The sequence below is a fragment of the Dasypus novemcinctus genome, chromosome 21 (assembly GCF_030445035.2).
Source record: "Dasypus novemcinctus isolate mDasNov1 chromosome 21, mDasNov1.1.hap2, whole genome shotgun sequence".
NCBI lineage: Eukaryota > Metazoa > Chordata > Mammalia > Cingulata > Dasypodidae > Dasypus > Dasypus novemcinctus.
In genome coordinates this window covers 33,271,857-33,284,477 of record NC_080693.1, presented here as the reverse complement: position 1 = coordinate 33,284,477, position 12,621 = coordinate 33,271,857, and the positions used below count along the sequence as shown (strand labels likewise).

At 53.9% G+C, this 12,621-nt stretch overlaps 1 protein-coding gene across 6 annotated transcripts in view; it reads left to right on the top strand.

Moving 5' to 3' along the window:
- Positions 1–12,621, top strand: part of ABR (ABR activator of RhoGEF and GTPase) — a 173,949-nt gene that overhangs the window by 45,354 nt on the left and 115,974 nt on the right. Inside the window, exon 2 of one of the 6 annotated variants that reach the window (XM_058283795.1) lies at positions 121–260. The exons of the other annotated variants lie outside the window; for them this stretch is intronic. The gene's annotated coding sequence lies outside the window, so the exon portion shown is untranslated. The remainder of the gene's footprint in view (positions 1–120; positions 261–12,621) is intronic. 6 annotated transcript variants of the gene reach the window in all.

Here is a 12,621-nt window from a genome sequence, read left to right as displayed (position 1 = left end):
CCCTGGAGCCTCTGTAGTAGCCAGCATCCAGCCCTGACTTCTGCACCCCCTTGGGTCCCCAGCATTCTCAGGCCTCCTCTCCTTCCCCTTTACCTTCTGCCTCCCTTCTCCTTCCCCCAGGAGTTCTCCTGATGGTGCATTCTGCTTTGGTTTTTCAACATCAAAGGGGCAAAGCCAGATCCCCTGGGCATCTGTCCTGCATCAAGCCCAGCCGTTCCATCTGCTCCTCTCCTGGCAGAGGCCAGCACCGTTGGGTGAAGGTCAGGGCCCATGGCTGTGTTTGTGTGTGCACGTGTTTCTGTGTGAATGGGGCCACACATCTGTTCAGAGCCCCGCTGCAGATCAGCTCCTGAGCCTGAGCAGGGATTAGTGAGCTTGCAGCGGTGCTCCTGCAAATAGCCGTCGTAACAATGCCTCATATTCACGTGCTGTTTATGTTCCTGAATATTTCTGGCTCTTCGCAAAACCCAGTACTGTTTCCCTATTTTCCAAAGTCTTATGGAAACCTGTCTTTTGCTTTCTCTCTATTGTCCTGAAAAAAACTCCCTGGCCTGATCATTTCCAAGTTTTCCTGTCTCCCCCTTACCACCCCCTCCTGCAGCAGAAGCAAGGTTGCCTGAAGCTGCCTTGGAAATTCCCAACGAGAAGGAAGGTGGGACAAGAAAAGAGAATTTAGCCAAGGGCCTCTTTGGCAGTGCCCACTCACCAGCCCTGACTCAGGCAGGCTGGCACCTTAGTTGTCTACCCTGCTGCTGCCCTGGTCCCTGGGCTCCTGGGGCATCCTGGAAGGTGGGCTGGGAGTGGGGGAGGCACTGCCTTGGCAGCAGTGTGAAAAGTCCCTGCCTCCCTCTCCAAAATGGCTTATTTGCGAGCCAGAGGATGAGGCTTCCTGGGGAGGTGCTGTGCAGTCATGTTTGGGCTGTTAGCCATGAAGTTTCCTCTTGACAGGAGCCTAAATTAAAACAAATACCCGGGCTGTCATTTGCCTGGCAGCATGGTTTTGTGCTCCCAGAGGAAGTCCCTCTGCTTCTCAGGAAGCTGTCTGCTCACAGTCCTGGGGTGGCAAGTCTCCACAAAAGCCAGATCCATCAGGAATTGTCAAGAGGGTTGACCCAGTGCACAGGTGGCTGGTGGGACTTCTTAGCAATGTGAGTGACCCAGGAGCAGAGGCTCCTCCTAATTGTTGCTCTTGGTCACTGTAATAATAGCATCTCCTGAGTGCCTACTATGTGCCAGGCATTTTCCATCCATCCTCTCCAAACCTTACAACTCTTCAAGATAGGAGGTCTCCTCTTCATTATAAATTCAGAGAGAGAGAGAGACTCAGTAAACTTGGATCATTTACCCTAGGTCTCATAACTGTGACAGCTGGAATTCAGATTGTACTCTAGGACAAAGAGGAGGACTCCACGTGTTTCTTGGATATGCCTGAGCATATTTAAGGCCTTGGAACATCATGAAATGGGGACATCTATCTCTTTGGTCCCCTGCCCCAGAGCTGTCCCTGAAATGGTCCTGCAGGGTAAGTGGCCTGAATGACTCAGACCCTGTCCACAGAGTCCCTGTGTTTCTTGCGGGAACTAGGGGCTGGTCCTGGAGCCAAGGCAGGGCCAGCTGAAGCTCTGCCTGAGCCCACTGGGGTCCCTAATTCTCTCTTGCTCAGGTGCCAGGCTGCCAATCAGCCCCCACCCCCATGCTTTTTGCCCTGGAGATGTCAGTTCATTCTTTCTGGCTTCAGCTGCTGTGCTAGGAGGAGCATGCCCACGTCCATTGCAGGCTTGGTGAGGGGTGGGCTGCAGATCTCTCTCCCCTCCTGTAGAAGTCCTGATGCCCTGATTCAAGGAGATGGATAAGGGTGGCAGTTCCCAGTGTGATCTGGGACTAGTTATCTGGAGTTGATAAGCTGCAGTGGTAGGTAAGGGTGCTGGCCATGCCACATTCCTGCCTCATCCCACTCATTTTCCTATATTAGCAGACTAATGCCAGCCTCCCCCATTCAAAGCCTTGCCTAGATTCCTTCTCTGCTTCTCCGGGCCTGGTCTGATTCTCTCTGTAGGGCTGTTTTCTTATCTTCTTCCCTTATCTCCTCCATGTCTTTCACTCCCCACTCTTTCCACTAAACATTTACCATCTTCTCTTTGTTTTCTTCTCTGCCACGGGGGATCAGGTTGGATTAAATTAAGTTCTGCAGTGTAACCCCCAAATGGAAGGAGCTCTGAAACTTTCTCTGCCCCTTTGAGGGGAGACAGCTCCCCATCCAGGTCTGGATTGAGTCCTCTGTGTGACCCAGGTGGCACCTCTTCAAGTGGGAAGTCTTTAAATATGTGCCTGGCGGCTGCTTTGTGGGCTCTTCCTTTGCCATTTTGCCTCTTTTCTGTCCTAAGCAATTCAGCTCTGGCCCCAAACATATCTACCCTACTGAACCAAGCAAAAGCCTGCAGTTATTTGGACCTCATAGAAGGTGGAACATGACCATCTGTTGTTACTAGAACTGCCTTTTGGAGCTCACTTCTCTTACCTCAGGCAGGCAGCTTATTAACTCTTCTCTGAACCACAGACAGTGTTCCAAAGAGTCTTGTTTCCAAGGGCTATTTCAGACTCTTGTAGATACGTTCATGCCCCTCATAAACTCCGTGCTCCATCCAAGGGCTGGAAAAGCATTTGGGGCTGTGGGGTTACAAGCCCATCTCCAGATGATCATGAGCCTGCCTCAGTTTACAGTCTTATTCCTACAGTAGCCACGCCACGGCCAAGCTGCTGGCCTGACAGACTGTGGGTTTGACAGCAGTTCTCAGGTGGCATCACCTTGCCCCTGATGCACTAGGAAGCACCTGCAGGTGGATGCTTTCTTGTTCTCTCAATAGCCACAGTAATTTATTCCTTCTTGTCAACACTTGTCCATAACTGGCATGGCTGCTGGAGTCTCAGGTGGGGCTGGCAGAAGCATTAAGTCATCTACTCAGAGAAACAGAATTTTTTATTGTTGTGATTGCTGCTATTATTGTTCTTTGGGAAAATAAATGACAGGAACACGCGTGGAGTATTAGCTACTGTTCAGTGAGTAGAAGGTGGAGATAGTGAGAACAATCCATTCTGCCTTCCTCTTGGGGGCAGGATGGAAGACTGAGGCTGTTGTCAGAGGGAGGTTTGTTTTCTGGGGCAATTCTGGTACCTTTCCTGTGCACCCTCCTCTGTACAGTGAAGCTATAATGTCTCTCACGAGTGCCATGTGGATAAGGTAGTTTATGTTTATAAAATGCTTTGACGGGGAGGAGCTCTATTGACCTGCTCAGCTGTCCAGCTCCTCGTGGTCCTTATGCTTGAACAAGGATGCCTGAAAGTCTTGCAGGTGAGTTTGGAAGGGGCTGGGAATGTGGTGAGAGGACTGGTGGGAAAGGAGTGTTGGATCAGCTCATGTGCTTGGGAGTGCCAAGCCCAGTGCCGCATGGATAATAAGCCCTGGGTACTTTTTAGTTACATAATAGAGTATGAAAGAGAGAAGAAAACTTCTGGGTTCTTGGCTCCTTTACTCCTTACTCCACTAGAAATCCCAGAAACCCATTAACTAGCTCATTCACAAGTTTCCTGGTGTGTGGATCTGGTAATTGTAGTAGCTCCTAATGGAGCGGAGACCCCCAGGGGAGGCCCGCAGGTTTCTAGGGCTTGCGATTGGAAGACTTCACTCCCAGTGTTTGCGCTGCAGCTCTTCTGCTCAGCCAGAGCCTTTTGGGGCTCACCAGGCGCTGGCAGCTTCAGGACAACTCTGGGTCCTTTGCCTCCCACCAGGCCTCTGGCTGTGGAAGACCAAGGCCAAGGTGATCCACCGGGGGGAGGGGAACACCCACCACATTCTACCAGGGGGTCCTGGCGCTTTCCTCCGAGCGGCTGACTGTACCAGTGGGACAGGTCCCTCAGCTTACCTGTCTCTAGGGCTAGGATGGAGAGCGCTGTTTTGACTTGGGGCCTTGGCCTGCCCCACTTGCATTTCTTTGGGCACGCTGTGGTCAGTTGGAGCCCTGGATGCCCCGGCTGGCAGCTGGAGTGTTGTGTTGGTCCCTGTGGCTGGGTGAGAGCCCTGTCCAGACCTGCGAGCGGGGAAGAGGGGACAAATCTGGGCAGCAGACCACAGAATGCACCCCGCTGTGGGGGCCAGGGGTAGATGCCCGGCCCTGGTCCCAGGTCAACTGAAGAAGGCATTTGGCAAAAAACCCTTTGAGGTGGGGCCAGCTGGTACTTTGACCACTTACAAATGGGTAGCCAGTTCTCTGTCTCCAGATTCAGACCTTATTTGGTCCTTTTTCTCAGTTCTCCTTCTGCCCCTTCCTTTCCTGCTCTACACCAGAACAAAAGACAAATACAGGTTTCCTGGCATAACAGAAGGTGATAGGGTCAGCCTGGCGGTAGGAGGTGGGGACAATAGGGGGGGTTCTGCGACGATCTCATTGGCCAGGTGCTGTTCCCCTCTTCCTTCTCTGCCTGCTCGCTACCTCTGCTGCCGTCATGTCCCTCGGACGGTAGATGGACATGGCCGATGTGGGGAGGGATTTTGCTGAAGGCAAGCAAGGTCTCAGAAGGGTTAGACGGCTGGGGTCCCCTGTTGGGCCAATGTCAATGGCCACTACACGGCATGGCCATTGACCTCGGTGGAGCTGGTACTGTCAGTGGAGCTGGTGCTGCCTAGAAAAGCCCAGTATTGACTAGGGATCTGTGGGTTTACTCAGGGCTTTTGGGGAAAGATGTGGCCATAATTACCTTCACAGGAATGAAGGGCTGATCCCATTAGTGTGCTGGGCTAACCCCTTCCTCCAGGGCATTGCCTCCTGGGCCACAGCGAGTTTATGGAGACCAAAGATGCTGTGTGATTAAACCCGGCTAGTTCCCTGCTGGGGCACATCCCCTCCCCGCAGCAGCAGTCCTGTTCAGCTCCGGTTACCCTGGCCTTACTAGCCTGTAGGCCATCGTTTGGAGCGAGTTTCTCCCTTGAAGCCCCAGTCTTAGGAGAAAGGCCCCTCTCTGAGACTTTCGGGGGTCAGGGTGGCTGTGTGCCCCCTGGAGGGTCCAGTGGAGCCCTGTTGGGGGCAAGTGTCTGGGTCCTGCAGAGTGTGCAAACCCCACTCTAGGGTCTCTCAAAACCGCTGGACCCGATGAAAAGGAAACCCGTCGATCCTGCAGAGCTCATAGGAACTCGGGTTTCCATTTGTCCTTGGAAGAATGGGAGAAAACTTAACATGTAACCAGTCTTACTCTGTGCCAGATGCTGTACTGGTTACCATATCATAACAACCCAAGGAGGGTACTTGCTATCATCCCTGTTTCACACGTGAGAAAGCTGAGGCCACCAGAGCTTAAGTCATTGCCCATCCCAAGTTTAAGCAGAATCTGATCTCAGATCTCAGTCCAGCCCATTTGGCTTCCATGGCAATAACGATTGCAGCCAGCACTGATTGAGCACCTGCTATGTGTCAACACTCTGCTGGGTACTTCATAGGTAATTAGTGCCAATCTCAGCAGTCCTGTCTCTCTTATAGGGTGGAAACTGGGACTTGGGGAAGTTGAGTGATTAATGCATGGTCATAGTGCTGGAGTGCAAGCCAGGAATTGAATCCAAGGTCACATTGGCCCTGAACTGTCCCCTTCTCCACTGCCCCCCCTTGCCTTTCACAGCGGTGGCAGCAAAGGCCCCTCCCTTGGCAGCTGGTATCTCAGCTTGACTGACCTGGCTCGTCTCTAGTTTAGAATAACACTGTGAAGACTCCGTCTCAGTCCCCTCTGCGGTCGGCAAGTGCCCTCTAAGTGCTCACCAGCTGGGTTCCCTCTTCCCTGGGGAGGGTCCCAAAGCATGCACTTGGGGGCCCATATCTCAGCATTATCTTGTCTCTGTGGTTATGGGCAAGAAGAGCTAATTGTTAATAAACAAGCAAACAAATAAATAAAGGAGGAGGGGAGAGAATAGACTTCGGGGTCGGGTGACAGTGAGGACCCAGTTTCCAGAGCAGCACAGGACCAGGGGCAAGGAAGTGGAGATGGGGAGGAGAGAGGATTTGGCAGAGCCCAAGCGTGCTGGCCCTGCTCTCGGGCCTTTTTGAATTCACCTCCACGGTTTCAAAAGGAAAAGAAAGAGAGTCCTCAGCCATAAATCAGGCCACTGAACACCGAGGTCCTTTGCCGAGGCCCAGATCCGCTGCTGGGTTGGGACTCACCCACCCACGCCGCAGCATGTTAATGACGGGGTGTGGGGGATGCAGAGCCTCCAGCCCGCTCCCCACACCCACGAAGGTCCCCGACCCCAGAGAGCACCCTGCTGAGAGGTCAGACCCTAGAGAGCACCCTGCTGAGAGGTCAGACCTCGGGCTGCCACCTCGCAGAACTCACCCCATCCCCTTGGCTGGGGCCAGAAAGAGCTGAACACTGGAGGGTTCCTTGCACCACGTGAGCCTGAGGAGTTTTGGATGGGAATGAAATTCTTCCCTGCGCTGAGAACTAAAGAAGGAAGGTAAAGGTGACAGGAGGGGAGCACTCGCCCTCAGTGGCAGCTTACCTCCTTCGCTGAGTCTGGGCTTTTTTAGGAACCGCTGCTTGGTTGGGTTTAGGGACCCTTTCAGTTCCTGACTGTAAGGTACCAGGTGGGGGGTTTCACAGCTCCTCACCCCTCTCCTCCCACCTCTGACCCTGCTGCCCAGCCTCTGCGGTGCCGGAATCAGAAATCGTGTGCCTTGTCAGCCAGTACACACGCACAGCAGAAGTTTCATGAAACAGCACTTGCCTCTTCTATTGCATTTATAGTGAACATGTATTTTTATGCCCTTCTAATCCATTCCATTTTATTCCAGTCTGTTTACAAAAAAAAAAGTGCTGGCCATGACCTACTGCATTCATTTCATGACCTGCAATATGAAAAACGCTGGACCAGGCAATCTCAAAGGGCTCTTATTAACTCTAGGAAATAGCAATTTACCAAACTTTAGTCGTTTATATACCACTGATGCAATTTTTGCCGTACTCACGCACTTTTGCTATCATAGACTTAATGGTTTTTCTTCCGATTGACCTGTTTAAAAATATAAAATTTGTAAGGAAACTAATGGAAAACCTGTATCGCTCGCAATAAATAAAAAGTGACCAAATAAATGCAGTGAAAACTAAACACTGCTATTAGATTCTTGTTATACACTGCTGCTCCTGGAAGGGTGGAAGCCTGAACCCCTGTTTCTTTGTTTAAGAGGAAGTTAGAGGATACCGGAATGTTAAAGGCATGCTAGGACCAAACAGACTTTCTTCTTCAGTGGTAGGAAAGACTGAAAGGAATCAAAGAAGGGAAACATTTTCTCAGCATGTGATTGAGCATAATTTAATGCAGTGCGACAAGCAAGCAGCTGCTAATCAAAGGAATCTGGGGCCTCCTGTTTTAGTGTCCTCTCCTTCCATCTACATAAAGTTCAGGTCCCCAGATTTCCAAGGGTGGAGGAGATGGTGGTTTTCTCTTAGGATCAAATACACTAGAGCAGCTTCTCTAGCCTAATGTGCATTTGAATCACCTGGGGATCCAGTTGAAATGCAGATTCTCATTCCATATGTCTGGGATTCTGCTTTTCCAGCAAGTATCTGGGAGATACCAGCTCGGCTGCTGGTGAATTTCCCAGGCCATGTCCGTGTTTGTTACCCTTTAGGTAGCAAGGCTCCAGGGTCCACTCAGGGGACTGACCATGGACTCTGAACCAAGGCAGACCTTCCTATAACTCCAGATTCTGGCAGGTGAAAGGCAACTCCTGACACATCTCTCTTTTGAGCCTATTTCCCAATTAAAATAAAAATGGGCACCAGACTGGAACGAACTAGTGTTCTCACATTCATGATCTCATTTCATCTTCAAGCCCACCTATGCAAGACTGACCCTCATTTTAAGGTTGAGAGAGAGTGGCCTCTTCTGGTGACGTCTGACATGGGGCACACCGGGTCTCCTCTGCCCTCCCCTGCCCGCCCCCCTCCTGACTGATGGGAGCTCAGGCATCTGGTCTTTTGCGAGCACCTCTGTCCAGACAGATCCCACGCCCTCCCTGCCGCCCTCCTCCCCTGAAGGGCCAACCGTGGTGTTAATGGAGCAGAATGCCTGGGTTGTTAATTTTCTAGCGCCTCATTGAGAGGGCTAATGAGAGATGAGAGACCAGCTGGCGTATCCCCCACCCCCCGGCTCCGTGGAAGGGCCGCCTTCCCAGGATTTAGGCCGCAAGCGTTTTGCGGACCCGGGGCAGCTCCTGGCCAACATGCCCCGCTTTGGGAGATCTGGTTGGCGCCCACCTGGATGGACCAGTGTGTGTCACGTGTCATCTTTAGGTTCAGAACCTTTACAGGACAAACGTAGGTGCAGGTTCCATCTCCTATGACCTGGAAAGATGGGGTGGGACCCAAATTTGATGTCAGAAGAGATGCTTCTGGTCTCGGGACCCTGTTGTCGCCCCAAACCTCCCCCCAACCTGAGACACCACTCCAACTTGCTGTGCCACACGTAACCCCTTTTCAGCAGAACCTTCCTTGCCCGGAAGAAACCTTCCGAGGAGGATTTACCCACCACATATGATCCAAACTGCCGCCAAGACCCCCCGTGCCTGGTGACCCTCTCATTAGCCATTCTGATTTCCTAGCACCCCAGCACAACCTATTACCCTGCTTTAGCCAGCGAGGCCCCTCGCCACCCTGCAGCAGCTCTCTGTGGGCTGGTGAACTGCCCAACTTCAAGGCTCAGCTCAGGGACCACCACCTCCAGGAAGCCTTCCTTACCTGCTGGGTTAGAGCTTGCCTCCCTGAGGTCTCTCGGTTCAGATCCCTGCTTGCTTGGGGCCACGATTTGGCACTCTCTTATCTATTGCTCTATTGCTTTTACCTGTTTTGTGTTTCCTGCTTGTGGTCTTTTCTCCTCTAACAGACTTTAAACTCCTTAGAGGCGTGAAGGAGAATAACAAGGGCTGACTTTCATAGGGTGCCAGACACTGCCCCCGGCACTTTACAAACAATATCCCCTTTAATCCCGGCTGCCCTGTGAGGTCCTAACTATTTCTATCCTGATTTCCTGGGTGAGGAAACTTTTTTTCAAAACTAGAGAAGTTAAACTGCCCTCCTAAGGTTCCACAGCCTTCCACGGGCAAAGCCGGCGCCTGCCTCTTTATCCGTCTGGGAGCCTGGACCTGTGCTCTTGTGGGCCCTGCATTTCTAGCAAGCCCCAGGCGATGCCCACTGCTCCTGAGGGCCATGACCACAGGACGTAGGCTCCTGCTCCATCCATCCCCTCTGTCGTCCTCCTCCGTCCTCCCTCACCCACCACCGGTCCAGCACCCCCTCCGGTAGGATAAGGCCGTAGCACAGCATGGAGCTTTCATCTCCAGCCTCCTCCTGGCGCCCCTCCACACTCGAGTCCTCCAGCCACCCTGCATTCATCACAGGCCCCCAGACACACCATGCCTCTTCCCGCCTTGGTACCCCTGCCTTACTTGTCCAGGGTTGGAGAAGCCTGAACGTCCCCTCCGTGGGAAGTCCCAGTGGGGAGTGGGTAGCCCAGATGCCTGGCTCTGAAAGAAGGCCTCCAGAGGTTTCGGGGACCCTTCCTGGCCCTAAGGTCAGCCGTGGGCCCTGGCCTAGCAGAGGCGTGAGTCAGGTGACTCGATTATCCTGCTTTGAACTCTAGCCTAGCCGTTCCTTGCCACCTTCGAGTAAAAATAGAGCTGAGAATGACTGAAGTGAGATCCCGCCTTGGAGAGGGGGCTGAGGCCCTCCTGGGGGGAGTGTGCGAGGCCATCCTGCTCCAGCTCTGGGAGGAGCCTCTGAGAATCTGGGGTGGGGTGGGGGCTGCTGCTGGGGCCCAAGGGCTGGCGCCCTGCACACAGAGGCCAGCCTGGCCGCCTCTGCTCTTCTGCCAGAGATGCGCTCATGTCCAAGTTTGCTCTCGGGAGCGGATGTGGCTCAAGCAGTTGAGCACCTGCTTTCCACATGGGAGATCCCGGGTTCCGTCCCTGGTGCCTCCTAAAAACAAAAAACAACCATGGAACAAATGAAAAAACCAACTCAGGGGAGTCGGTGTGGCTCAGTGGTAGAGTGCTGACTTCCCACATACTAGGTCCCAATTTCAATACCTGAAAAAAAAAAAAAAAAGTTTCCTCTGTGGAAATGTTTCAGCACCTCCCGGGGGCGCTTCCTGGGTCCTCTCCCCGGCTTCTGGCCTCCAGCTTCATTCAGGTCCCAGCCCCCAGGCCCTTGAAGGTCAAGGACATGGAGACCTACGGAGATGGTTTCACAAGGCAGGTGACAGCAGCATGCTTGCATGGAGAGAGGACTCAGCCCGGCGAGAGGGCTTAGCCGGCGAGAGTGCAGGCGGGGTTCTGTCTTCCTGCTCGCCTCCTGACTGTTGTGGAGACACTGGCCACATGCCAGCCCGTCTCCAGGTGCCAGCATCCCTGACGCATTCCTGAGCGTTTCCTGTGCTACAAGGCGAGGTGGAAAGTGACATCCCCCACAGGCCCCAGGTGGGCTCCAGGCCTGACTGAGGCCACCGGCTGCAAATCCTTGATCCTGGTCCATTCCAGACTAACCAGTTTGCAGAGAGTTGTGCCATGATGTGCTGCCCGCCTTCTTGAGAATGTTTCCCCTTTATACAATGAATGCATGCCATTTTTGAGCATTAGAAAAAGACATAAAAATAGAAGAAAGAAAATCCAGGTCCCATTGACCCACGCCTGAGAAGAGCCTCCTCCCGGCTGCTCTTTGCCGCTTGGGATCTGGCCATGCGGCCTCCTGTGTCTTCCCAGCACAGGTGAAGCAGGAAACCTTGAACAGCCTGATGTCCAGCAGCAAACCCAATGCTTGTGCCAAGGGGGATGAAAGGGAAAGAGGGTCAGAGCCAACAGATGGCAGCAGCCCCTCCTCTTCCTCCTCAAAGCCTCGGCTGACTCCTTGAGACAGGGAGCGTCAGGTGAGTGCCAGGCCCGCCCTCCCAGCCTCATCCCCTCATCCGGGAGCAGCAGGTGTGCAGGTGCCCTTTGTTTTAAGGGGCGGCCTTGGTTTCATTCCCAGCTTGTGACCAGAGGCCGCAGTTTCCGGAGTGTTCATGTGAGCAACACTAGGGCCCTGCTTGGCCCGAAGCCCGGATTCTAAGTCCCCCCACCTCCTTCCCCACCACAGGCCTCCCACAGGCCCAGTTTCTCAGCACTGTGGTCTTTTCCCATTTTCCTAAGGTTAACTCAGGTTAATTCAAAGAGAAATCTGAGACCCCAAAGCTTTGCCTGTAGTTGCTGCTACCAGCTCCTTCCAGTCCTCTCCCATCTTCCTTTTCTGCCTGCGCCCTCTGCCACGCCCCCAGGGAGGCCTCAGGGGCCCTGCAGTGGCTGCAGAGAGCCCTGGTTTATCCATCAGGAGGTAAAGAGTCCCCCGCCTGGGCACTCCTGCTGCCTGAGTCGGGTCCAACAGGAAGCAGACGGCACACCCAAACTGGGGAATTGGGGGGAGCTTAGTAAAGGGACCAGAATGTGGGCAGGGCTGGGGCGGTTCCAGGCCTGGGGACAGAGCCGCTGTGTGCACAGGGCTTCCTGGTGCAGCTGAATCTCCAGTGCAGGTGCAAGCCTAGGTGACCAAGGGGAGGGCGCGCGCGTTTGTGTGCGCGTGTGTGTGTGCGCGCGTGTGTGTGTGTGTGTGATAAATAGCCCTCCCTCTCCTCTCCTGCTGGGACAGAAAGCAGGGTGGGGAAGCAGGGAGAATGGGCCCGGAGGGGCACGCCCCAGGCCCCTGGTCTCCGCTCATGATGTGTGGGTAGCGGAAAGAAATGGCAAGGCCTGGATTTGAACCTCACAGCCCCCACCCCCGGTAATGTCTGTGCAGTGTTGGGCAAGTCACGCAGTGTGCCTCTCAGCAGTGCAGTGAAATGTACCTCCTAGGGCTGGTTTGGCATTCTGGGGACAATGGGTGCTGGTGGCTATTAGCTGCCAGCTTGCGGGGTGGAGTTAGAGGGACTAGCGAGGCATCCTCAGCCCAGTTGTAACAATAGTTACTTCTGGATGAGAGAGGTGACTTCGGGATGGGTGGGGCTTTTTGGAAAACCCAAGACAGGTGCTGGGCAGAAGGTGAAATTGGGGCCACTGTACTTCTGTCTGAGTCCCCAGCCCCTGTCTGAGAAGGAGTGTGCTGTAGGCAGTGGGGCTGCCACCTGCTCTGGCTTCTGCTCATCCACAGCCTTGCCTGGAGGCTGACAGGGTGTAGAGCCGCAGCTCCACCGAGAGGAGAGGCGCAGTGTCACCGCCTTGGGGGCTTCCCAGAAAGCTGAAGCTTCGGCTTCGGTAAAAGTTTGATCATTTGCAGTGGAACACCCCTAAAGTGAACCGAACCCATCCTTCCCTGCTTTCTTAAACAGAGAACAGGTGCGCTCTAGTGCCCGGCTAGGGGCCGTGCAGGGCCAGGGACTGGCTGTGTCACCTGCTCCGTCTCCCCAGCCCTGGGAAGCACTCACTGCCCTCCCGCTGCTGCGTGAGCTCAGCTCGGGAGGGCAGGAGTTTTGTGCATGTTGCTCTCTGCTGTACCCCCTGCCATGGTGCGTGGAACCCAAGAAAGATTTGTTGCGGGAGTGAGGCCGCTGGACTGGAGCAG